We start from the raw sequence: 26053 nt of genomic DNA, 5'->3' as shown, positions 1-26053 counted from the left end.
CATGGACACTAACAACTGACATTTCACAATCACCATGCCCCGATGTGACTATGTCATGTGTGTGTCATGTGTTCCCATGAGCTTGCTGTTACTGTTCCGTCAACTACATCTGCTGTTGCTGCATCCAACATGTGTCTGTGTGGAGATGGGCATGGCACACATCTACGCACACCATGCCACATGTGGATTCCCACGTAAGCAGGGTCTGTATGCATCGGACATGATATTTTCACCTCAGGACATATCTGCGTCGTCTCAATGTCTGTATTTTCTGTTTTCACGTGTACCCCTTCATGGCAATGTGTGTGATCTGTACATATGAGTTTCCATGTGACCTGTGTGTCTAGCTTGCCGTCAGCTGTCTGTATGAGATGACATCCTTCAAATGCAGCTATGTGGATGTATGTCACTCCTGTGATGTCTCTGGCTGTTCACTCAGACTGGCCCCAAGCTCATTTCAGGGCATGTCATGTAGACTTGCCAATCAATGGGTGTATCTGGCTTTTTGTAGGAGTATCACCAAGCTAGCATACGTGTCCTGGATGTATTGCACACACCAGACTCTGTATTTAGCAGATGTGTAGTAGCAGTTGAGCATGTGCTCTGTCTATTGACATTGATGTTGTTATGCTCTCAATCCTCGTCATTCATCACAAATTTCTGCAGGGCACCGCCTGTCCCCCGAACAATGCCAGACTTGGGTGCCATGAGGGAACGTGCCTGCATCCAACGTTACCGATTCACTCAACAGTTGATTGAGGACTTGACCGCCAAGGTGGCACCACACCTCCAACGGCGACACAGGTATCCCACTGCGCTGACCCCCAAGATCAAGGTGATGGCAGCCCTACATTTTTTCGCCAGAGGTACGTTTCAATTCACCATAGCTGATGTTGGTGGCATGTCACAGACCATGGTCAGCCGTGTCCTGCGTGATGTTTTGGCAGCCATGTTGGAGCACCTTGATGAATTCATCCATTTTCCGACTCCTGAGGAGTTGACAGGTGTCAAGGGTGATTTCTATGCCCTGGGAGGGATGCCCCATGTCATTGGGTCCATTGATGGGACACGTGTGGCTTTGGTACCACCACAGGCACAGGAGGTAGCCTATTGCAACCGTAAACAATACCACTCTATAAATGCCCTTGTGGTGTGTCTTGCTAACATGCTGATTTCCCATGTCTGCGCACGTTTTCCAGGGTCAGCACACGATGCCTACATCATGAGGCATAGCAGGGTGCCACAAATGATGCTGCGGCTGCACAACGAACGAGCATGTCTTGTTGGTGGGTATACTCTGTTTGTCCTGTGTGTTGCGGTCTCTCTGGCTCTTACGGCATCTCGTGACCCACTTATTTACATGATGTTTCCATGTAGGGGACTCTGGCTATCCCAACATGCCATGGCTGATGACGCCTCTCCCAAGGTCAGCTGCAGATCACCGGTACAACAATGCACACGGGCAGACCAGGCGAGTGATTGAGAGGATGTTTGGGCTCCTGAAGAGCCGATTCCGGTGCCTTCACAAGACAGGCGGGTCCCTCCCATATGCACCTGCGAAGGTCTGCAAAATCTTCATCGTGTGCTGCATGCTGCACAACATGGCAGTGGAGAAGGCAGTGCCACTCATCCTGGAGCAGGATGAGCAGGAACATCCACCCGTGGAGGATGAAGGGCTTGGTCAGGAGGCAAGTGATGAGGAGGAGGAGGAGGATATCCGGAGTCAGCTCATACGCAACTTCTTCTCATAATGGTGAGTCACTGGGTCGGAGTGTGCATGCTTGGAGGCTTGGGTGGCATGTGTTGCAATGTGTGTGTCCAGCTGACTGTATGCTAAGTGACTTAGATTTGTGTTCTGATGTGTCACTCGAGTGATGATGTCATTCCACACATTTTAGCAGGGACAGGTTCTTTTAAATTAGCATGGGGACAACATCGTTCCTGTTTAGTATATTACCATGTATGCGGAGAAAAAATATTTTCGCTGACTTCTTGTGTTTCTGTTATTCCCAGGTTCTTGAGCATGTTGTCTGCTCGTGTCATCGTTATCCTTCTGCTATTCCTCATGAGTATTGCAACGTGTGCTGAATCAGCGTTCCATGCACAGACATGGGGAAATTTCATTTTGGGTAAGGATTGCAGCAAGGCATTTTGGGGGTGGTACTTGTTTGGAATGTGTGGGGACTGCCTCTGTGCATGTTGTTTTACCATGCATACATGTTGACTCACCATGGGGCACATAACATGTAGCATGACTCCCATGAATTGACAGTCACCCTTCGTGACAGTCATCTGTAATGGATTTAGGATTCTGATGAAGGCATCAATGTGTGTAAAACTTCCCTCTGAAACATACGGAATGCTACGGGTGGGCATAGTGTGGGTCATCCCCATGACGGGCTCAATGGGGAATTGCAGCCTCTCCGTGTGCAGCAGGAGGTGTTTGGCTCATCCCCTTAACTTAAGTGCCAGTTCATTTGGATTTACTACATCCGTGTTGTGAAGGGGGTGTCCAGCGTAGGTCCCACAAGTTCAGTCAAATCACCTCTGAGTCTGTTCGCATTGATGCATTTCCCTCAGTGTGAGCTTGAGTAATAAAGGTGTTCCTCACCCTCCGAAGTGCCTCGTCTCTGTCAATGCAGGACTCTTGCCACTTTGCATGCGTCATCTCTGGCATAGTTGTCAAAGATTGTGCATATGAGTGTATGTGTAGTTTGGCAACATGCATGCAGTTCTTCATGGATAATGATCTCTATTGTGCATGAAGTCCATGGTTGTGTATGTATTTGGTCAGGTTGCTCCCACCAATGGGCTGTCAACGCCTGCTGAGGGTGTGTCTCCTGTGCGCAGCTCGGCCTTCTGTTTCCTGATCCTGTGTCAGTCATCTTTGGTGATTGTTCATCCATTTTCTCTGGGTGAGCCATGAGTAACCTGACACTCCTTCCTTTACATGCACCTGTTGCAGTTGTCCTTTCTGACATCCTTGTCTTTGTGTGCTACTTTTGGCCTACTTTCCAGTACATGCCGCCTGCTGCTGCGGGCCCTGCAGCAAGGGCCCACCAAGTTCCCGGATTTGCAACCCACACGCCTCCAAGATGCTCCTCCCTTCCTCCCTCCACCCATTCATTAGGCTGTCATCAGCTTGTCTGTGCCACTGTTGCGGCCAGGCGGTGCCAAAGGCAGGACCGTCAGCGCATGCAACGTGCACATTTCACGACCCTCATGTCCTTGCATGACGTACATCACACAACAGTCTCATGTTGCAGCCACCCTCCAAGCAATGTCCAAGCAAAAATCTACCGCCTGCTCTCAGGCATACCCTAAGCGCACACACAACACCTTCGCATGCTGAGTGTGCAACTCCAACTGCCTACACAGCGCTGCCCCGCCTTCCAGGCCCATCACACCAACCAGGTCATGTCCCTCCTACTCCACACCGGCTCCGTCCAACAGCACGCCATTGGACTCTGTTACCTCCTCAACACTACAGGTCCACACATCTCCATCATGGCAGTGACCTGGATGAAAGCATCCTCAGCACACAACTTCTTCATTGCCATCTCAGACAGATACAAGAGCACCCGCAGGGACGGCACTAACAATCCTGGAGGATGAATTGATATCTATTCCCAAGTACGCACTCAGGGTCACAAATCCGGTTTGGCACAAACCCCCTGCAAACCATCAGAGTAACACTCATCTAAAGATCTCCAGCCCTACATCCACAATTCCGCAAAGCCATCAACACGTCCATCGTCACGCACGCCCTCACATCCACAGGATACATGTGGCTGTGGACCAGGAACTTCTGGCTGGATGAGAACAACACCAGCATCCATCATTGGTCCATCCACATTAGCATCCACGTCTCCGACAGGAAACACACTGCCACACACCACGCTACCAATCCCCCAAAGATGCTTGATGTAAGTCAACACAGACATGCTGTGTGGGACACTGGAGCCAACACCACCGCCACACCCTGCAACCTCACTCACTGGATCAGCAACTGATCCAACAATCTAGCCACGTTGACGGACTTTCCTGTAACGCACATCAACAATTAAGCCACCTGGGTCAAGGCAGACCTACTGGACTCATACACGTCTAGCAGGACTCTTGTGCACAGCTTGCAACACAAATACCCATCAGTGGCCTTACAACCCTGGAAAACGGCACACACAGCCATCACCATATCATCAGCAAGGACAATTGGAGATCCTTCAGATGGGGAGGAGGACAAAAAACAGCACGACATCAAGGAGCTCATCAGCATCGTGAGTGCACTGACATCAGCTCTCCATCCAAAAGACACCCCACCCTTGCAAGGCTGAGCCAATCCCTTGCAACTTCCTACCACTGCAAGCTCATGGACATACACGAAAGCCTTGGCACGCAGAGGCAGAACGCACTATTATACGCGGGACCAACCACCCCCAGGTTTTGGACTTCCATCATCAGCAGATACAACACCCGGTTCATGTGCAACATCCCCTGGGGATCTCCATCAGGCCCCTTCCCACACAACATCTCAACCACATCATTCCCCATCCTTGTAGCCCCCGCCCAGCACGTCATGTATGTATCTTTGGAGTTAGCCACATTCCATGGTAGATAGAGGCATGCAGTGACCCAGGCCCTTCTTAGACAATGGACGGCAGGAACGCTGGCTCTCAAGGAACCTCAACGTGCTTCCCTAGCCAGCAAATGTCATCAGGAAGACAGTCAACGAGCAACTAGCAACCTTCCTCCATGCAAAGAGCTCCAGGCAACCTGCACAAGACCGTCTTCCACAGTAATCACCCCACTGCAACCGTCATCATTGCCATCCGACAACTTTGCCCTGCTCAACAATGGTGAGGACAACCCCCTTGACCTCCCCACAGCATTATGCACGATGTGGTCACACACTGTCAGCTCACACATCTCCAACACTGGTATCCAGGGGATGGACCAGGATGAAATCACCAAGTGGCTCACCAGCAAGGCCATGGGAGTGGGACTCACGCCTTCAGCATGTAGTACAGTGGCGTCATCTGGCACATGGCCCAGGGCTCATCTCTCAGCGTGTCAATCTTCAATGTGTCCATGACCACCCTCTCCACCATCACATGTGCACACAACCTCATCATCACTCGTATGCCATTGACAGCCAGCTGCTCCTCACCCTCACCAAAGACACAGCCGTTGCCAGTTCCAACCTTCAAGAAGGCATGAGGTCCGTTGATGAATGGCTCAACATCATCCACCTGAGGCTGGACTTGTACAGGACTGAGGTAATCATCTGAGGATTGTCCCCTTACAGCTGGGTCAACTCCTTGTGTCCCACCCGCCAGGGCACTGCACCAGTACCCAGTGGCCACGCACACAAGATGGTGTGCATCATGGACTCGTCGCTCACAATTGCCATGCAACTCACCAGCATCTGTACGTCATGCTGCAACACCCTCCGCATGATGCACATGACCCACAGAAAGATCCACTCCAAGGCAAGACAGACTGTCCCCCAGGTCCACGACACCAGCCGTGTCAACTACAGCCCCGCCCTCTACGGAACATGTACAGCCAAACTCCCGGAAAACTTGTCCACATCCAGGGTGCATCTGCACACCTCAGCTTCAACATCCTGCACCCCAGCCACATCACCGTCTACCTGAGATAGCTGCAATGGATCACTGTCTGCTGCAGGATGACCTTCAGACTCCTCACCCACAGGAGGCAGTCCACAACCGCAGACCCCAAACCAACCTTGGACGTCTGTCATCCAAGACCCCGTAGGGCCAACTCCGTGCATCCAACCTTGCCCTGGCCAACATTCTTCACATCCACCGCACTCCAGCATGCAGGACATAGTTCTCCCACCTGGCTACACATACCTGGGACTCCTTCCCCGGGCACCTCCACATGAGCCATGACCTCTACACCTTAATGATGCTCTTCCAAATTGGTCTGTCCGCACAGTATTGCAAGCCCCCCCTCAGCAGCTTGAGCCCATCACGGGTGAGTATTGTGCTCCATGTCTGTATTGGATGATACATTGTGACCCACATGTGTCCTGTACCGGACTCAGATCCAAGGGTATGGATGGCTGGAGTTCGTTCAACACTAAGGCATAGTTTGACATTTCCCCACACGTATGTTGTGGAATCATGCAAAATGACTACAACATCTAATTAAAGAAAGTTTGTTTTATTCTCGGTGGGGGGCGTATATTGTGGGTGAAAATAGGTGCTATACAGTGTGGCTAGAATCCAAAGTTCACAGGGGGAGATGGGATCCTTGGCATTTGAAGTCATCAGAGTCCAGAACACAGTGTTTGTCATCATTGGTCAGACTGTGACCAGCAAGTCCATGTGGCAGAGAATGTCAGTGGATGAGGTGCTGCTGTTGCGCATGAAGGCCAGGTGCCAGGCCAGGTGACCTGGGAGATGTGGATGGTCCGCTGCCTCTCACGGTCTTTTCCGTGGACGACCCACCTTCCTCGCGGGACCCTCAGATGCAGGCCTTGACGATGTTTGGGACGCTCCGTCGGACGAATCCTCCTCCTCCTCCCTCCCTGTGGCTGGTGTTGGTCTTCGCCTGGTGGCACAGGGAGGGTTGGCCATGTTGTCGGCGAACCGACGGAGTGAACGGCTTATGTCCGTTTGCACCGCCAGGAGCTCAGCCTGTCTTGCCTCCATCCTTCCTTGGTGTTGTTGTTGACTGGCGTGTTGCTCGGCCTGCTTGTTCTTAATCTCTGTGAGGGTCTCCACTACCTGGCTGATGGCCCTGGTGTCACGCCGTTATGCCTCCATGATGTTGCGTATGTGTGATATACCGGTACCTTCAGCTGGCTGGTCAGGTTCTCGCCTCCGCCTGCCTCCACTCCCACCACCCCTGCCAACACGAGCCTGGCCTGCCGTTGTGGGCACATCAGGTCTACGGGACCCCGGAGGGATGGCATTTGCGGGGTTGTCTGCCTCCTCCTGGGTGCCCGGCGAACCTTGTCCCTCCAGGTCAGACTGCCTCAGTTGTTCACTGCGGGCAGGGCTCCTGGGAGTCTCCTGGGATGTGGCAGGAATGTGGGTGGTGGTTGGCACAGATGTACCTGAGGCAGGTGCTGCAGGGGCTTGGACACCAGAGTGTCCAGGTGGGTTGGGGTCCTCCGCGGAGTGTTGAGAGGCATCGCTGCCAGTGGGATCAGGTTCCTCCCGAGCCTGGGACTGTGATTCTTCCCCCCCATTGTTGGGGGGAGATCCACGAGGTTGCCCTGTGTGTGAGAGAGAGACAATGTTAATGCTGTTTCATGCGACATCCATGTTTCATACATATTCAAGTTGGCACAGTTCCTCCAGGTAGTTGTATGTGCCTAGCATTCCCCTCACTGTTCACTTGTGGATGGGTATGTTGCGGGGGACAGATTGATATGTTCTCCTGAGTGTTTGCCATGTAGATTTTTGGCTTGGATGCTTCTTTGGCTATGGATTGATCTTGTTGTGTCACATGTCCATTGTGAGAGTGGGTAAATCCATTGCCTTCCCCCGGGGGTGTGTGCTTGTGTAAAGGGTGTGTGTGACAGGGCCTGCTGGTGGGTGTAGTGTAATTTGGCTGTGGGTCTCCCATGTTATGTATTTGTCCCCTCGTGGTGCATGCTGGCATGACAGTGAGTGTGAGTTCCTGTCCTAGATATCTGAGTTTGTGGTGTTGGTGTTTGAGTTTAGAGTAGTCACAGGAGGGCCTTGTGCTGGCTACAGCAGGGGCAAGTCTCAGCTACCTTGTCAGTACTTTGCCAGTCCCTGTGCATTGAGCATGGTGCATGGGTATGTACCTGGGCCATATGGGCTGAGGGCAATGGTGTCTGATTCAGAGTTGAACAATGTGTTTTGTGAGCCCCACCCTCCCAGCATCCTGGACATCCAGTCTTGGGGTTGTGCTTCGTGTAGCCTGGGACATGGCATGGCCTTGCTTTGTGGATGGGGCATACACATGTTAGTGGTATGAGCGTTGTTATTGAGTGTGGTGGTGTCCGGTGAGGGCTTGGGGGTAGTTGCGTGCATTTTGTGTAGTTGGGGTGTGGATGCCATTACCCCCATGTTACGTAAGTTGTTAGTGTACTCACCAGGCTCTGCAACTCCTTCGACTCCGTGTACTCCCACCGGCGGAAGCAGGGCCATCACCTTCTCCTCCCAGGGATGGTAATGTACCAGTCTGCTGGGCAGCCCACCTCCAGTGATGTTGCTCTGGGTGTAGTCCTCGTTCATTTTGCGCTTGACTGCCCTCCGCAGATCGTACCACCTGGCTTGGCATTCATTCCTGGTCCTTCTGATGGGCGCAACAGCATTCACCCTATCGACGATCCTCTGCCACAGGCGTGATTTTTCGGCTATGCTGGTCTGTCTGACCAATGTTCCAAAGAGCTGTGGCTCGACTCTGATGACTTCGTTGATAAGGATGTCAAGCTCCTCCCTTGTGAACTTTGGATTCTTGTCTGTGGGCATGGTGTGGGGTGAGGGTGTGGATGGTTGTGGGTGTGTGGGTGTGAATGTGAAGGTGTCTGTGGGAATATGGAGAGGGAGGTTTGTGTGAAGGAGTGTGTGTGAAGGTGTATATGTTAAGGTGTATGGGTGCAGTTGTTGGGGTGTGCTCTGTAGCTGCAGTGAGTCTGTTGCAAAGGCTCATGGTTTGTGTGTGTGGGCCCTTTTTATTGGTCCATTTGTGGGTGGGCCTGAGTTTGAAATTTTTGTGGGTGTGTTATAAGAGGTGGTTGTGAGTTTGGGCCTCTGTTTACCTGTTTGGATGTGCCGGGTCAGTCATTTTGATGTTTTTTGTACTGTAGACGTGTTTTGTATTGTTGTGCGGGTCGAATTGACCCTCCTTGTGCTGTTTTACAGTGTCCTGGTTCAGTACAAGTCGTTTTCGCGTATGTAAGGTGCGTCCATACGCGATGTTGTTGTACCGTGCTCGTATACGCAATGTTGTAAGGTCCGTACATACGTGAGTCTGGGGGGCGGTTCAGGGGTACGGTGCGTCCAAGTACGGTGCTGGGGTACGGTGCGTCCAAGTACGGGGCTGGGGTACGGGGCTGGGGTACGGTGCGTACAAGTACGTGGCTGGGGTACGGTGCTGGTGTACGATGCGTACTAGTACGGGGCTTGGGTATGGTGTGTCCAAGTACGGGGCTGGGGTATGGTGCTGGGGTACGGTGTGTACAAGTCCGGGGCACGGTGCTGGGGTACGGTGCGTACAAGTACGGGGCTTGGGTACGGTGCGTCCAAGTACAGGGCTGGGGTACGGTGCTGGGGTATGGTGCGTACAAGTACAGGGCTGGGGTACGGTGCTGGGGTACGGTGCGTACAAGTACGGGGCTTGGGTACGGTGCGACCAAGTACGGGGCTGGGGTACGGTGCTGGGATACGGTGCGTACAAGTACGGGGCTGGGGTTCGGTGCGTACAAGTACGGGGCTGGGGTATGGTGCTGGGGTACGGTGCTGGGGTACGGTGCACACAAGTACGGGGCTGGGGTATGGTGCGTACAAGTACGGGCTTGGGTACGGTGCATCCAAGTACGGGACTGGGGTACGGTGCGTACAAGTATGGGGCTGGGGTATGGTGCTGGGGTACGGTGCGTACAGGTACGGTGCTGGGGTACGGTGCGTCCAAGTACGGGGCTGGGGTACGGTGCTGGGGTACGGGGCGTCCAAGTACGTGGCTGGGGTACGGTGCTGGTGTACGGTGCGTACTAGTACGGGGCTTGGGTATGGTGTGTCCAAGTACGGGGCTGGGGTATGGTGCTGGGGTACGGTGTGTACAAGTCCGGGGCACGGTGCTGGGGTAAGGTGCGTACAAGTACGCGGCTTGGGTACGATGCGTCCAAGTACAGGGCTGGGGTACGGTGCTGGGGTATGGTGCGTACAAGTACGGGGCTGGGGTACGGTGCTGGGGTACGGTGCGTACAAGTACGGGGCTTGGGTACGGTGCGACCAAGTACGGGGCTGGGGTACGGTGCTGGGATACGGTGCGTACAAGTACGGGGCTGGGGTTCGGTGCGTACAAGTACGGGGCTGGGGTATGGTGCTGGGGTATGGTGCTGGGGTACGGTGCGTACAGGTACGGTGCTGGGGTACGGTGCGTCCAAGTACGGGGCTGGGGTACGGTGCTGGGGTACGGGGCGTCCAAGTACGGGGCTGGGGTACGGTGCGGACATGGGGGGGTATGGTGCTGACATAGGGGGGTACGGTGCTGACATACGGGGGGGATGTGCAGACATACGCGGGAGGAGGAGGGGCTGTACGACTCATATCCCGGGCAAAAGTTTACCCGGGATACAAGTGGTACAGAGTTCGCTCCGTACGGGACGTGTTACATACGCTTGTATATTCGGAAGGGCAGTACGGATCGTACTTGTGCGCTCGGACTTCAGTTTTACGATTTGTATGTAAAACTGTCCGGGTACGTCTCGTAGACTTTTCCCGCAGCGATTCGTATGTATTTTTCACGTACGAATCGTACTTCACCGGTGGGACGGGACTTGTACGAATCGTACGTAAAAAAATACGGATACGAGTCGTACGGGAATTTTTTTTACCCAATCGGAATCGGCATCTATATGTAATTATCCAATGCATATTTACAATGTAAATAAATATTCAATAACTGTTACCATAAAAATATGTATTAAAGAAATGTATAAAAACCAGTGTACAACTTTGTCTTTTGTTTGCAAAAGATGTCCATATTTACCAAGTTCTCCATTATAAAAAACATAAAATTGTTCATGCCGACTTTACTTAAATTGTATATGTTATGTTTATATATGTACTAAAATACAAGGAAGGCTTGCTGCATTGCCAATCATGAAAATATAGTAAATGAGACCCATAGAAAGAGGAAAACACCTCTTGTGATTGTTTTTGTGCAGGAAGATGTCCCTTCCTACATATCAACAATCACCCCTACAATGCAGACACTCTTGCCCCATGGTGAAAGAGTGCCTGCGCTGGTGCATGGCAGACCATTGTGCGCCAGCACTGGGAAAAAGGACAGGAATGCGCCGCATCCCTGCCCTTTTATTTTTCTCCATGGCAGCTCAGCAGGAAGGCTTGCTGCCTGCCCTGTGTCAAAATATGCTGAATGAGGCCCTGGGTCTTAAGGACATTTGTCGAAATTGAAATGTTTTGGGAAATTGCTCTTTTTTCTTGTTTCTTTACTTAATTTGGCTGCTGATATCATTAAACAAAAAAAATTGCCTTTTTTTTTATTTAGCAAATGAGCATTTTACTTCTCTGATGAGTTAGAAGTGTCTTCATTTTCCTCTGTGTCACAGTGCCTTTTGCTCCTTTGGCACGGTGTGTTACCAGACACCGGGCATCATTGCATATGTTTTCAGTCTAATATCACTTTTCCGAGGTTCTGTATGGTGATCTGTTTATAAAGAATAAGTAACACAAGCAAATCTTACCAAAAAAACTGTTCCCATGCATTCACAGATTACATTAAGCTACAGTAAATAGAGAAAAAGATGTTTTTAATATGTAACGAAACTGAAAAATACAGTTTACATTAAGTTACAGTAAACAGAAAAAAATATTGTTTTAATATGTAACGAAACTGAAAAATAGGTTTGTAAACAGTAACATTTAAACATTGCACATTTAACAAAGTCGTAAGGCACTTTGTGGAACGCTAAACACACTAAAGGCAAGCACATGGATCAATGATACAAAAGCCATAAAATCAATTTAGCTGTTAACGGTAAAATCAAAGAAATTTTTCAACGAAATACCCGCAGTTCTGCTTCTTTTCAAAAGAAAATGACAAGATTCTGGAGCCAAATAACTACAAGTTGGCTGCAATCCTAGACGGGGATAATAATTTGTACCCTCCTTTTGCCACATACAGTATATTTTTGTTCAGCAAATAGCAAAGTCGTTTCACGCCCAGTCAAAGGTCAGGTGTTCTTTGCCGTATTAATAGTTGCTCTGAGAGGGTCAGTGTTGTGCTATCCTGCATTTTTTCGGGGCCTGGAGATGCAATTTCCTACAATCTGCCGGCAATTTCCCGCCAATTTTCTTGTGGAGCTAATAGGCTGTGACAGGAGATAGAGTTGGCAAGCAGCGGGACGCCTCTGAAAAGAAAGATTGCATCTCTGCCACCTAACCGGGCAATCTCGATTGACTGAGCTTATGGTTTTGTAGTGTTATTGGGCCCCATGCTAACAGCAAATCATTCAAGATGCGCTCTGCATTTCAGATTCCTCTCTGTCGGGCTTTATCACCGCCCATCACGATGCAACATTTGGCGGAAACAGCACTTTAAATGCAGCATGCAAAGCAGAAATTAAAGGCACTCATTCAAAACCGGGTGATATACGACTGCTTTGTATGCAGTGCAACTTCCGTTTCATAGCATCCCATTTGGGGTCAGCGCAGAAGGGATTCCATTCTGAACGGAGTGCAGAAAAGTACAAAATTCATCACAAAATAAAATCGAGCATAACATTGCAATTGGAACATAAAAACAAATGTATGCACTTTGTAAAATAAATTGCATGGCATAAAATGCAAATACCCAGAACATTATGTCAAAATTCATAAAAAGCAGAAGAACGGCAAGAAAACAAACTAATCGGGCCTGCGTGCTGAGAACAATGATGCAAAATCAATTTAGATAGACACATATTCCTGTTACAGCATTTGGAAGGCATACACAAAGTACAATGCAATGGAAATTAGCCAAGTTGCATCTTATTTTCAAGTTGGTCATCTTTCATCTAACGGGAATGATTAAAGGGTTTGCTTGAATTTAGAGGATTTTGAACCTGCTTTAGTCGGGCCAGTAGTTTTATTTTCATTATACTGCCTCAAGTTTCTTACTCATCCCCCTTCTTACATTTTGAGGCGCAGTGGGAGATACAAAATGGTTTTGACTGCTATCCAAAGGGATTGCCAATGGTTTAGACAAGTTACAACAATTCTCCCATCCTGTCTAGTCTCTTCCCGGTGAGCCATGATTGATTGCAGGATAGTATCTATGGTTGTAATAGATGTAGTGTCCGGGTCGCGTACTAGGTCTCGTTTATTCCCCATAAGCTGATTCGTTGGTAAGTAGTCCCAATTTAAATCTCGTCTCCCCCCCCCCCTTACTTGGGCAGAGAGACCTGCTACCCTACTAGGTTTCCGCAGAGTTGCAGCAGAATCTCTTCCACTAGTATCTGGCAAACGATCACTCTCAGCTTCACTATCACTCGTCAGGGACAGGGAATCGACTATTGAACCTGTTTCTTCCGAAAATGAATAGAAATAATCCGTTGCATCTACATCTGTTTCCTTTATACAATGGGTTTCCTGTGCATTGAGCTTAGCCCTCGGTTGTTTTTTACCCCCTGTTGTAATCAATGTTTTTTTAGTTCTTTTTTGCAGGAAGTTTTCAGAGGCTTTTTCTATAAGGGGTAGGTGAGCTTGCTGGGGTTCTACCTGCTTGATTAAATTGCTCTCAGTTATATTTAAAGAGTCTATTTTGTCAATGCCTTGGGTATTCCAACACCCAGCCTGATCTTCCCTATCCCATCCAATCTCTCCCCCCACCCGCAAACAACAGCTGTCTTCGTGTCTCTTGCCACATACTCCTCTACATGCTCGCCCCATGACAAAAGAGGATCAGTTTCAGCTGCATTGAGCGCTGTAGATGCAGTAAGCCCAGCTGTTGCATTTTCCTTTACCTGCAGGGTTGGTGAGGTGGCGAAATTCCCCTTCTCCATATCTGCCGTATCCAGCGTATCATCCTGCTCCAGCGATTTGGATCCTGCGCTCAGCTCAGCATGACCTCTATGACTTGTCAGCCTCTAGGAGCCGACAAGCAGCTCCACGATTGTTGGACCAGGCAGAAGTTGCTGGAGCGTCGTCTCTCCTTTCCCCTTTCTGTCCAGGGGATACTTCCGGGTCGCATTCTGCCCACGTCACCCAGGCTGTCAGGTTGCTCCTGCTCCTGCGCCTGCTGTAGCGGTGGAAAGATCTGATTTGTGGTGTACAGCTGGTGCGGCCCCCAGCAGCGGGCTGCCAGTGGTAGAGTTTGTTGCTGTCTTTCCACGAGTCGCGGGAGGCCCTTTCGGCTTCATTGTGTCCCAGCACTCACCGCACGGCCCACCTGATTGACAGCAACCGGAGCTCAGCTTATATACAGTATATCTGCCAGCAGGTCAGTGCTAATTCCTGCTGTTTGGCGGCTGTTCCACATAAAGGGGTCCACTTACATATCCTCTCATGTAATAAACCCAGCATGAGGTCCAATACTGCTAGAATCATTCTAGTTAATTACCAAGGGGGCATTTTCCAGGAGGAGCTCATAGGATCAGGACGTCTTGTGCTGTGAGCGGCAGCCTAGCCAGCCGCCATCTTGCTTCCCTAAGGTAAGCTCTCAGGCTGCTATCTGCAAAGTTCAGGGCACAGTTTGGAAAATCGCCAAAGCATGTAGCGAGATCTCGGATCGCCTAACACAGCTTGAGACAAGAGCCTAGAATCTCGAGACTGACATGGTGGCAACACAGCTCCAAACCAAATCCCACGAGGCCAGACTTATAGATGTTAAAGAGTTTTTGGATGAACTAAATGGAAAAAGCTAGGGAAACTAATTCCTAAGACATATTACCAGTGTTGGGAGGATGGAAGTGAGAATGTCTAGGAACAGGCAAAGTCAGAGGGGGAGAATTGAGGAGGAGGAAAGGTTTAATGATGATGTAGATCGTTTTTTCTCACTATTGGTTTTATACTTCCTCGTTTTCTCTACAAACCCTAGCTTCCTTGCTAATATGAAAAATGGTTAGGAGGGGTTATCTTCTTTTTCTTTTTTGTGGGGGCATTGGATTGGGTGTAATCTGTTTTAAGGTTGGGTGCATGTAATTGATTAAAGGGGGGGCTCACGGATCACGGTGCAGCGCTGCCCTATCTCCAACCATACCATCGGTCTGGAAGCTTCCAGGGGCAGGGTGAGGGCTTGGGGGCAAGGGAGGGTTTCGTGGTTGGGGAGGAGAATGAGGACTGGGGGAGGGTAGATATGGCTCTTGCGAGAGCCAGCGGTGGAACTAAGAGGGGAAAAAGCCAGGCAAGGTACATTAAAATTGAGAGAACGGATGGACCAGAAGGACAGATAGACATCAGAAAAGTATAATATATAGATGGTTTTTCCAAATAGCCCAATATGGATACTATGTGGATCTGCTCAGTGAAAGTGGGAGGACTAAATGACAGAGCGAAAAGAGCCAAGATATTCGAGATTCTGCGGTATATGAACCCAGAGGTTATCTTTTTACAGGAGACCCTTATCCCATGAAGCAATAAGAAAGCCCTTCAAATAAGAGGCTACGAGTTGGTAGCCTGTTCCTCACAGACTTCCATGATTAGGGGAGTTGCAATATTCATTAAATATCAGGCTGGCATTAGTAAACGCACACTGGCGGATAAATTGGGTAGATGGGCAATTGTGACATTAAGTACGGGGTGACGATTGGAACTATTTATGCCTCGAATCAGGACGATCCTAAAATCTGGGAGGAGCTTGATTTGGAGCTTGCTTCTTGGCCGACACCACTAATATTATGTGGAGATTTTAACGTTCAACTTGGGATCTCTTGCGATGTTGGGTTGCACAGTAGCGGGAGAAAACCACAGGTAAATCGGGCACTAAATGCTCTTAAAGATAGTCTCAGGCTGGTAGAAACTTGGGCAGCTAAAAACATCAAGGACCCCGGATATACATACTTTTCACATCCTCATCAAAAATATGTTCGTCTAGATTACTTTTTGGTCCCTGCTAGGATTATTGATGAGGTGGAGATAACCAAATTGCTTCAAATGTTTTCGGATCACAATCCACTTCTGCTGGAAATAACATGCCAGGGTATGGAAGGGAAACACCGCCGTTGGTCCTTTGATAGGAAATTGCTAGTAGATGAGAAATATATGAGTCATATTAAAAAATGGACAAGAGAGTTTTCTTATATGACTTGCTTTAGCGCCTCCGGTACTATAGTGTGGGATGCATTCATAGCTGGCCTAAGGGGGAAAGTGATAAGTTATGTTGGCCAACAACAGAATTAGCGTAGGAATGAGATCAACTCCCTAATGACACGGTTGGCACAATTGGAGGTAGAACATACTAATGTGATTCGCTACGGGGGTCAAGAGAGTATAGCTAAATCAGAAATAAATAGCTAATTTCAGATACAAGTGGCCCGGGCGTATCAGCAACATCAAAGAGGGATGTATGAATATGGGGAAATAGCTGGCAGACTACTGGCCCTTCAGACTAGGAAGAAGATAACTAGGAATAATATAACTAAAATCCAAAACACCGAAGGGCAATATAAACCAACGCTTAAAGATTATGGGTGTTTTTGAACAGTTCTACCAAACACTATATCAACTAGAGCCTAATGATGCTACACAAATGGTTACTGTAAGGAGCTACCCATTGTTGAGTAAAATTGACAAAGATATCGGCTTAGAGCTGGAAACAGAATTCACATTGGAAGAAATAGTGACTGCTGTAAACTCATTATCCTCTGGGAAAGCATCTGGTCCAGATAAAATTCCGATAGAGCTGTATAAACCACTTCAATACGATTTGGTCCCCTTTCTACAGGACCTCTTTTTAGAAGTATAATATCGAGGAATTCCACCCATGTCTTGGCAGGAAACTGATATCATAATTTCCCCCAAGAAGGTGAAACCACCAGAGCTGCCTGGCTCGTACTGCCCTATTTCTTTGATAAATTTGGATGCTAAAATCTATTCTAAAGCCCTAGCCAATCGGCTTCAGGGGGTCATAGCCAAACAAGTTTTGCCATGGCAACATGGTTTTGTACCTGGCAGGGGAACTACAGATCACATAAGACAGGTGATCACCTTATTGGACATAGCCGAGGCTACTGGCGACGGAATGGCTGTGATACTCTTGGATGCCGAGAAGGCCTTCGACCGTGTGGTATGACAATATCTTTGGGAATCCCTATCAGAGAGGGGATTCGGCTCCAAATTGATTACAGCTATTCTGGCGATGTACCATAGACCACAAGCAAGGCTACAGGTGATGGGGAACACTTCAGTACCAATCGTGGTGGCCAGGGGAACTAGGCAGGGATATCTGTGCTCCCCAATTCTCTTCGCCATAAACCTGGATCCTTTCCTAAATCAGATAATCTTGAACTCCGCGATCGAACCAATAATAACTAACATCTATGAGACTAAAGTGCTGGCCTATGCGGACGACATTGCCGTTATTACATCTAAACCAGAGACGGCAATTTTAGAGATTGAGAGTATGGTGGAGAAATTTGGGAGCAGATCGGGATACAAACTAAACAAGGGAAAGACACAGATAATCTGTAAAAGCCACTGCATTATGCAAGACCAGTACCAGATAGAATCCACTATGTACCTAGGGGTCAGGATAGGATCCGATATGGATGCATTATGGTCAAACAATCTTGACCCAGTGCTGGACATATCGGTACAGAGCTAAGGCGGCTGGATAAACTGCACCTAACAATAGTTGGCAGGATCAACGTACTGAAAATGAACGTCTTCCCTAGAATATTATAGTTATTCCGATCTATCCCCCTAGAACTGTATTCTACCGCAGTACAGAAAATGAACTCAATGTTCTCAAATTTTATTCGGCATTATCAGAAAACAAGACGTGCACTGAGAACGTTAACTCTCCCGCGGAGAGAGGCGGCTGGGCTGCTCCGAATCCACTATTCTATTACTGGGCAGCTACCCTGCAGCAGAAGGGTAACCTGCTGACAACAGATAGATCTAGAAGTGAGGCTGGCTTACCTTCAATTTATCATTTAGCCATTGGTGATGAAGCAACGGGGCTCTTCCTTAGACAACTGGAGCCCAGCTACTATAAAAGAACCCGATTTAAATGCTTGAAAGCAGCTTGGAAGGTATGGAATAAGGTTAGTAGAATATTGAAAATCCCAAAATATATTGGATATACTCCTCTATGGGGCTCTTCATTCCTTTTAGCTGAGATATACGATGGCATGGCTAGGGGGTGGGAACGAGCTGGTATACAAAGTGTTGCGAGCCTAGGTAATAACAACTTAGAGATCATACCTTTTTCGGAATTAGTCCAGAAATTGAGGATTTATAGTAGGTCATACTTTAAGTATATTCAAATAAGAGGGTGCTTACAAAAAAATCTGGTTATAGGGTCTGATAACCTTGGGGGCGATACCGCTACTGGATATGATATATCGAGGGGACTGTCGGATTGGGGACTACTATAGCATACAGATGGAAACCCCCCCTGCCAACCTGGGAAAAGTAGAGACGAAGTGGGCGGAAAAATTGGGCGATAATGAGATTGATCTAGATATGTCACTAGAATTGGGGGAAAAACTTTTTTAGCGGCAAATCTCATAGCTCAACATTACAAGACCTTGGGTAATCTGTATTATACTCCCACGAAACGTTTTGAATGGGGAAACGTGAGAACGATGAATGCCCAAGGTGCCAACATAGCCCTCCAGATAGCATACATATGTTTTATGCATGTAACACCTTGACTCCTTTAAAAAAAGATATAGACATTTTTTGCCAGGAAACAACCTGGGCTGGTGGGTGAGGGAGAAAGGGTGTAAGATCTGGGTACCCATGACGAAATGGCTCAGTAAAAGATACGAGGAGCAATGGACACGAGTATGAGCGGCTTTAATCGGGGAGAAAAAAAGGGGTTTTCTTTCTTTCTGTCCCATTTCTAATATTATTGTATATTATATGAAATTGGATACTATGGCTTGAGTGCTTTAAAGTAAATTGTTATTTGCTAGTAATGAAATGAGTGATGTTGACTATGGAATTATGATGTTTTTTTTACATACCTTTGTACCTTGTGGCTAATAAAACAATAATATAATAATATTTTCCCATTACCTTTTGTGTGTCCAATGTAACGCCTTAAGTGTCCAAGGGTATGCCCAGACAGTAATGTTGAGCAACATGATCCAAAATATACCTCACGGATGAGGCCTAAACTGGTCTCGGGTTGCTTGAACTCTCTACAGGAGGGGGATCCCCTGGTGCTTTCATGAGGAGCAGGGTCAGAACTGATTAGTATAAGGTGAGCCACTGTCTAGACTACCATAATTGGTGTAAAACAATGCTTTGGAATGCTAACCAGATCAATTGCGAGTGGTTTAATCTTTTTACAAGCATTTCTCACATAATTTTATGAATCATATGAGCAGCTTCATATTAAATATCTGAAAAGTTATTTTTCAGGATTGTCAAGTCCAAATTTTGTTGAAGGGATTTAATCATCTGCAGTGATTGTGTAGGCCACATACACCAAATCTCTTTATAAGAAGAGGTCTTATTCTGCTCAAATGTGTCAAGAGCAAAGATCAAAATTGCAGTACAACAATAGATTGGATTATTTCCAGATTCAATATAATTAGTACAAAAGATTCTTTACTGAAAAATCTGCCTAGAAATTCCTTTATTTCTAATGCGGTAAGACCAGTTTTCTCTAAGCAGCACCCCAACTACTGTTACACACCTGTAAAACTCATTATAAGCTATGCCTTCTGTCAATACCCCAATAAATCCCATAACCCCCCAAAAAAGTGAATAACTAATTTACACTAGACAAATTTACATAATTAACAATATAATCAATGAACATTAAATAATATTTACATTACAAATCTACACTCCCAATCTCCAAATAAACCCATCAACCCGGAAACATGTTGTAAACATAACCATAATTTTGTTAGAAGTAGTTAAAAGTAATGGCACAATAAAATAATGATAAAACACATTTACCATAAAATTCCACCAATCCCAAATAACGATCTTGTTTGATCTTTAGCAGTAGATGCTGGGGGAGACTTGATGGGTTCCACAAGCTTAGCTATTCCATTTTGCCATGTTCACTGATTGCATATGCAAGATATGTCCCCATATCAGAAGCAAATTAACATTTAGAAAATTCCATTGTTAGACCCTTTGATTGTCATGTCCATCCTTATTTTCACCCATAAATAAAAAGCAGTTCTGGCTATAAGCAAAGATGAAATCCAATCCAGAGCTTACACAGGTTTGATTATATCCTGTTGCACAAGTCTGTATAATTCCTTAGAGACTTCAAGAAAGGTTTACTTATCTTTTTATTACAAATAATTAATATGTCCATGAGCTTTAGTCACTGTTCTAAACTCCTAGTCTCAACCATTGGACATTTTAATTGTGCCATATATGCAACCATATAAATATTGTCAGTCAGCACAAATATATTGTGAGCAAATCATTGAGTTTAAGGGTCTCTGTAAAATATTGGTGCACCCCTGACTTTTTCGATTAGTTGGGTTTTTCAGAGAAGGGAACCATATTTGTTGCGTTCTTTCTATCAGAGGATCATTAGGTTATTTATGACATGAGTGTTGCAGTCTGTTTATGAATGTTGTTGCTCAAGGTTCTTTCACTAGAGTTGCTGCCTATCGGTAATGCTAGCAGCCCCTCTGCTTATATCTGCTGAATACAATCTGTTGTGAAACTATTGTTGTGAATCTCCAAACTGATTGCTCACAGACGATATGAGCCTCCCTTGTGTGAAACACTATTGCATAGCACCCCGCTGTCACAATTGCTATATCTTTGCCTGGGGACCAGGGACACCCCCCTGTGTGTTCACATGGAGCAGCATTTCGGATGGAATGAACCTGATCTCCATTTGTTCTATCAATACAAAATGCCTCCCTCCCTCCTGCCCAACTCTATGCTGCAGGGTATTTACGCAGACCTGGATAGCAGCCACATAGAGCTATGGGTCAACACCGGGCTCTGCACTCAGGTGCCACTTTGGTGAAATGCCAGTCTATGTGCTGGGAGTTATGGCGAAAGAAAGGAATATGCAGCCTGAGTCACTTGGTAATCCAGGGGATCTTTAAAAGTCCTGGGGGTACATGATGGTACATAAGGATCTGTCCTTCTGGTTTCAGTCAGACACGTCCCCTCTGGAATGAGTTGTGCATAATAGACACTCTGTACACACTTTTGTGTCCCCTGCTCTTGCTACATGGTACGGTCTGTGATTTGGCACTCACTTTTCTGAATCACTGTTTATTGCTTCATATGACACTTTTTGCAAATGTATTTTAACTCTTATAAAACCAATAAAGAATTTTGACAAAAAGTCATTAAATTAAATGGAGGTGAACCCTCTGCTAGCTACAGCACAGAGAAGACAGGCTTAACTTAGGGCAATCTGTAACAGAGTTATGCAGTACCGAAACAGCAATCAAGTAAAAATGCAGAACAAGGAAAATCTCAACTCGAATTAGAAAAATAGAATAAAAAATGAGTAAACAAAATGACACCAAATGACAAAAATCCAGTAAACGGAACAGAAGTTTTTAAACATTTAAGTAAAAATAATGCCAAGAATCACAAAATGCCATTGATAGTCAATTGATTACGTGTGACCAGGACCTAGGTGCAATTTGACACTGATCGTGATGGAGTGTGGGTTGGATATGCCAATCATGTTGGTGTCCGCTTCTTTTTCCTAGGTACAGAAGACAGCCAGTAACATCCTTTTCATGTCCCGGACAGCACGTTCAGTCCTCTTCTGATCTTCCTCGGGTTTAGCAGTGTTCAGAAGTGGGTGCCTGTAGACATTTATGTCTGGCAGAAATGGGTGGGATTGATTCATGAGCATGCTCTAACCAATGGTGTAAAGGTTCCTGGGGCCACCACTACCCCACTACTGGGCATTTTCAAGGTGTAAGTCTTTGACCACAAAAAACGTGGGCTCTTGGGGCTCGGGCATCTGTGTGGGGATCCTACTCTTTTAATCCTACTGTCCTCCCACATCTAACAGTAAAATCCAGATTGAAGAAGTCACTGTACCCCCAATAAAGCTGGAGACAACAATCTGGTAGAACAAAGCAGAGTTTTCCATCAACCAGACAGTATATACACTAGAATTGTTTTGGCATCCTGTTTCTCCCCTTGATGTGAGCCCAAGTGTTATATGTAGAACCCTAGCAAACCTGTCAAGTAGGATTTGACATTCAAGCTATTTACTCCAATGTCAAAAAGTATGTTCAATATCCTGCTCTGCATATTCTGTCAGGCTCAGATAGGTCACCTCTACCCATTCAGGTCAGCCTATTGTTTGCTCCTTGGAGTCTTTACACTCCAATACACACCCATTCAAATGCAATTACTGGCTGGCTGAAGAAGGGAGAGCAAATGCAAATGGGCCTTCAGAGCTTAAGGCAGAGATAAGGTACCTTTCTAAAAAAGAACTTTTCCTTAGTATTTATCACAATTCTGACTTCACAATGGAATTGGAATTTTAATAACTATCAATAATAGTTGTTTCGTAATTTTTCTACCTGTTTCCTAATCGAAATTAGCATTAATAAATGTAATATGTAACCAAGTGTTTTACTATGGAATAGCCAGCCTTGCTTCAGTAAAATTTGTTTTTGTCAAAAGAGGTCCTTTTGACAGGCCAAATTTGTAGGTTAAATTTGCAACAGACAAATGTTAGACCTGCAGTCATGTTTGCCCTGTCAATATAGGGAATGGCATAATGTGTGCTGCAGTCCACTAGTGACGTTTAACTAAAAAGCTCTGAGTACCCTTTGTACCATTTAACAGGGACCTATAGGCAAGGTTCCTAGAAACATTGAAGTTGAATATTTATTAACTGTTAAAAATTGCTGTTTAATTATTTTCCAAGCAGTTTCCTAATCAAAACTATCATTATTAAATGAAATAATGTACCCCAGTGTTTTCTAATAGAGCAGCCAGTCTTGCTACAGTGAAAATAGCTTTTGGGACTTTTTCACTGTAAGGACATGTTTAACAGTAAATACTTGCATTACGTACTTTTAAATACAACGCACCCTCCCTTCCCTATTGGCAATAAAGACTATATAGGAAGGCTTATCAGCCCTAGGTACACTTTGTACCATATGGTAGGGACTTATAGGTGCGAATAATATTCCAATTTGGAGTATGTCAATGTAACCCTGTTGAAAGGGAAAGCACAGGCACTTTATCGCTGGTTAGCAAGGGTAAAGTGCACAGAGTTCTACAGCCAGCAAAAATATATAGGGTCCAACAAAGGTGGAAAATCCATGGTGACCCTGCAGAAAGGGAAAATTTGCTACAAACAGTAAATGTAACATAAAGTGGCATTGTCAAGCACACTACTCCCCTTTAACGTTACACATAAAGTGCTTCAGGAAAATACCATGACTGGCAAATCGCCCAACATGAGAATACACTGGCAACACAGAATGTAGGCTGTGCAAAGCAAAAAAGTAGGACCTTACCAATTTGGTCTGCATCTGTCCCAAACTGCATAAGCTACATTCATTAATATTCATTAATATTAAAGAGAAGCTACAACGATCGAGTGATTTGAATGTGCAGGGAAGCAGTAATTGCAAGCCTTAGCCCAGGGAACCCAGAGTTAATCTGTAAATTTGTGAGATTTTTGACTACGGCTACAATTGAGTCATCCCAGCCCAAGTTCTCACCAACGTAACTTGAGCCATTGGGTTCAGGGCCACATACCAGCAAAGGGACCTGACCCCCTGGGTTGAATTGCACAGACTGACCAATGCTTGATCTAATGTGTGCACTTGCACAAGCACAGATCTGCCCTGTTATGTAATTATTAAGCTTGGTTTCTAAGACTATGCTATTTAAAAAACGTGATTGCCCTATGCTCTGAAGGCACGACTGCACTTTTCCGTAACTGGTGCCTTTTATGACTTGCATATGTACACAAACAAAGATCAGCACTAGTTTTATAATAATTAGACTGTTTTTGAAGGCAATTTTATTGAAGATGAGATAGTTATATGATTAGTATGTATTTTGTCGCCATTTAATGTTATTTATGGCATTTTATGGTTGTAATTCTCTCATGGTTTAATAACGATGTTGTTATGGTTTTAATTAACTGAAACAATAAAGAATTACTATTATTACTCACCTTTCTAAAGCAATTATGTAATTTACTCCTTGCATCTTTAACAGTGGTTACTTAAAGGCCAAAGGTTTAAACCAACATTAACCCTGAGTTAAAAACCTTATACCAGCCACACAATGCAGAACACCTTACTTAGAACTGAACTAATTTGGTTGCACCAATGGACAACTAGACCAATTTTATTTGACAAAGAGTCTCAATGCTGACATATCCGCCATGGATGTTTCCTTTCCTGCTTTTGCTGACTTGCTGCGACCCCAAGGAGGTGAGCAGTTACGGCTCCCCTGAGGTTTCTATACACCATTGACATCTTAACAATAAATATACATTTTGAACATCACCAGATGCATAAAACCTGCGACCTGTGCCAGCTAACCACCGATGTCTTTGATGAACAGTGTGATCTGTGCAGTTTAGGGTACTGTATGCTAACATATAATCCCCCTTTTTTATAGGTAGCACTGTGTAAAGTACCACAAAACAGCCAATTAAAAGCAAACTCAGAACTGAATCAAGAAATCCGGAGGCCATGATCCTTCAATCAATGTATACAAGGAGGTAGGAATGAGGAGTCTGAGCTTAGAGCCCCATGACATTATGTTATGTCATGCTATGCTATGCTATTCTATGTTATGTTACGTTGTGTCCACTCCAAAGGGAGCATCCTGCCGCTTGGGGGGTTAATAGAGTTCAAAGATATAGTAAGGAAGAAGAAAACAAAATACGTAAAATATCCACGTTTTAAATTTTTGGGGGAAGATGGGCAAGCTCTTACAAGTACAATGGAAAATGGGAGCTTATTCCACTGATAGGGAGCCAAATAAGCAAAGGAGGAGAAAGCCCTGGCAATGGGGTTACTGGAACTTTGATTTATGGTTAATATATCTCTATTTTTAGTTGTTCAAAGATTAACATTCTTTGTGTCCTTGGCTATGGAAGAGCTGCCTCATTTCATGTATATTTACATCCCCGAATGCTATTGCGTTTCTACTGCTGGGTGTCTGATCTGTACTGTACTCTTGACCATGGCATATTTGGGTACGTGTCGGGGCGCACCCATGCAACCCCGAGAACAACCAACCTTTCAGAGTGCCTCTGTCGGTCTAGGACCTTTCCAGAGTCCAAGACATTGTGGTCCCTGCCCAAGATGTGGCCTTAGGCATTTTGGCCCGTCTTGTAGTGGACTGAGTAAACTGTGTCCCATTGTGAAACGGTTATGGTGGCCATTTTGGAACTCGCAGCCTTCCGTAAGAAAATGCTCCCAGTTCAGTTGTGGTCTCTTTAAATAGAGCCATGGCCAAACAATCGCAGCTAGTCAATGTTGACCCACAGTGAGAACAGCAGCAATTTCGTGGGCTCGGATTTGACTCAAGTCTTTGAGCCTTCAAGTAAGAGAGAACTCTTGTCAAAAGGTCTGAGTATCTTCGTTGAATTTAAAGGCAACTTTGGAGATCGAATAGTGGGAGACTTGTGATTTGTGATTTGAGACTTGGGATTTCTGGGAGACCAGACCCGAGGTTTTTGACTGTTGCAAGCCACTTTGGTGATTATTCTGAGGAGAGTCTGGAACTTGAATTTTCGACCTCAAGGGAAATTCAAGGTAATGAAAGAATCAGGAGTTGAAAGGTTAATCAGCCAATTAAAAAAGCCTGTGGAGAATTTAAACAGGTATGCGTACAGACTATGTTGTAAATCCTTGTGGCCGTTTACCTTCGAGAATCCTTAAAGAAAAACTCAAGTGACTCTAACACAATCAGAGAAAAGAACATTGTACAAAGAACTTACTGAAGAAGAAGCTGTGTGAGAAATGAAAGAAATAACCTGTTAAATGCAAATTGAAGCATAGATTTAATTATAGAAGGTGAATGTTATTTCAAAGTCGTTGAATGTCTGTAACAGTGCTATCCAAAATAACTCCTTTCTAATGCCGGTCCTATCAGAGGAGTTTCAGCTGCAGGACAAGACTTTCCCATCACATATAGGGGCAGAAGCAAACAAACTATAAAAGTAATTAGCTGTAAGAATTAAGAATCCAAATTGACGACGTCATCATCTG

The 26053-nt window shown here is 46.1% G+C and overlaps 1 long non-coding RNA gene across 1 annotated transcript in view; it reads right to left on the bottom strand.

The window, feature by feature from the left end:
• LOC146866094 (uncharacterized) overlaps window positions 1-13948 on the bottom strand; it is a 29684-nt gene extending 15736 nt beyond the window's left edge. The window contains exon 1 of the long non-coding RNA XR_014976759.1: window positions 13697-13948. This is a non-coding gene — a long non-coding RNA (uncharacterized LOC146866094). The remainder of the gene's footprint in view (window positions 1-13696) is intronic.
• Window positions 13949-26053: the final 12105 nt, after the last annotated feature.

The sequence above is a fragment of the Triturus cristatus genome, chromosome 2_1, assembly GCF_964204655.1.
Source record: "Triturus cristatus chromosome 2_1, aTriCri1.1, whole genome shotgun sequence".
In the NCBI taxonomy this organism is placed as follows: domain Eukaryota; kingdom Metazoa; phylum Chordata; class Amphibia; order Caudata; family Salamandridae; genus Triturus; species Triturus cristatus.
Note: the sequence above shows the minus strand (reverse complement) of the source record. Positions and strands in the feature narration are given on the sequence as shown.